This window comes from Nomascus leucogenys, chromosome 4, assembly GCF_006542625.1.
Source record: "Nomascus leucogenys isolate Asia chromosome 4, Asia_NLE_v1, whole genome shotgun sequence".
Lineage (NCBI taxonomy): Eukaryota > Metazoa > Chordata > Mammalia > Primates > Hylobatidae > Nomascus > Nomascus leucogenys.
The window spans coordinates 105435045-105436937 of NC_044384.1; the positions used below are offsets into that span (position 1 = coordinate 105435045).

The following is a 1893-nucleotide window of genomic DNA, read 5'->3' on the forward strand; positions in this document are numbered from 1 at the left end:
TAGGAAGCAAAGGCTTCTGTGCTTTTGATTGCACGCTGCCATCAACAACAGTTCTGGACATGTGCCTCCAACATATGAATATGCATTTGTTTATTTTTACAGATGTGTTCTACTGTAGTAGTATCTTATGTGTAGAATAAAACACAAAAAAGAAGATAAGGGGTTGTGTGCCCAGCCCGGGCATGCAGTGGAAACGCAGGGCAGAGGAGAGGAGGTCTTCAGGGCACCACATGGGCCCCACAGTGCAGCTGGACTTCCTTCTCAACGCTCTTGCTTCCTTCAGACCGGGGTCAGATCAGCAAACCAAGGGCCTCTGATGGTGATTGTTGAATATTGCAAATGTGGAAATCTATCCAACTACCTCAAGAGCAAATGTGACTTATTTTTTCTCAACAAGGATGTGGCATTACACATGGAGCATAAGAAAGAAAAAATGGAGCCAGGCCTGGAACAAGGCAAGAAACCAAAACTAGATAGCATCACCAGCAGCGAGCGCTTTGGGAGCTCCAGGTTTCAGGAAGATAAAAATCTGAGTGATGTTGAGGAAGAAGAGGATTCTGACGGTTTCTACCAGGAGCCCATCACTATGGCTCATTAACCATATTTCTGATTTCTTACAGTTTTCAAGTGGCCAGAGGCATGAAGTTTCTGTCTTCCAGAAAGTGCATTCATCGGGACCTGGCAGCAAGAAACATTCTTTTATCTGAGAACAATGTGGTGAAGATTTGTGATTTTGGCCTTGCCCAGGATATTTACAAGAACCCCGATTATGTGAGAAAAGGAGGTACTTGACTTCCTCTGAAATGGATGGCTCTTGAATCTATCTTTGACAAAATCTACAGCACCCAGAGTGACGTGTGGTCTTAGGGAGTATTGCCGTGGGAAATCTTCTCCTTAGGAGGGTCTCCATACCCAGGAGTGCAAATGGATGAGCACTTCTGCAGTTGCCTGAGGGAAGGCATAAGGGTGAGAGCTGCTGAGTACTCCACTCCTGAAATCTATCAGATCATGCTGGACTGCAGGCACAAAGACCCAAAAGAAAGGCCAAGATTTGCAGAACTTGTGGAAAAACTAGGTGATTTGCTTCAAGCAAATGTATAACAGGATGGTAAAGACTACATCCCACTCAGTGCCATACTGACAGGAAATAGTGGGTTTACATACTCAAGTCCTGCCTTCTCTGAGGACTTCTTCAAGGAAGGTATTTCAGCTCCAAGTTTAATTCAGGAAGCTCTGATGATGTCAGATACGTAAATGCTTTCAAGTTCATGAGCCTGGAAAGAATCAAAACCTTTGAAGAACTTTTGCCAAATGCCACCTCCATGTTTGATGACTACCAGGGGGACAGCAGCGCTCTGCTGGCCTCTCCCATGCTGAAGCGCTTCACCAGGACTGACAGCAAACCCAAGGCCTCGCTCAAGATTGACTTGAGACTAACTAGTAAAAGTAAGGAGTCGGGGCTTTCTGATGTCAGCAGGCCCAGTTTCCGCCATTCCAACAGTGGGCACATCAGCGAAGGCAAGCACAGATTCACCCACGACAACGCCGAGCTGGAAAGGAAGATGGCGTCCTGCTCCCCACCCCTCTGGGAATTGTAGTCGGCTGAAACTCGGTGGTCTTGTACTCCACTCGTCTAGAGTTTGACACGAAGCCTTATTTCTAGAAGCACATGTGTATTTATACCCCCAGAAAACTAACTTTTGCCAGTATTATGCATATATAAGTTTATAACTTTACCTTTCCAGGGGAGCTGGCTGCTTTTCGTGATTTTTTAATAGTGCTTTTTTTCTTTTTTTTTTTGACTAACAAGAATGTTAACTCCAGATAGAGAAATAGTGACAAGTGAAGAACACTACTGCTAAATCTTCATGTTACTCAGTGTTAGAGAAATCC

General features: G+C 44.8%; 1 pseudogene; it reads left to right on the plus strand.

The window, feature by feature from the left end:
* The first annotated feature begins 313 nt into the window (after positions 1–313).
* On the plus strand, positions 314–1598 carry LOC100580457 (annotated as a pseudogene).
* The last annotated feature ends 295 nt before the right edge of the window (positions 1599–1893 follow it).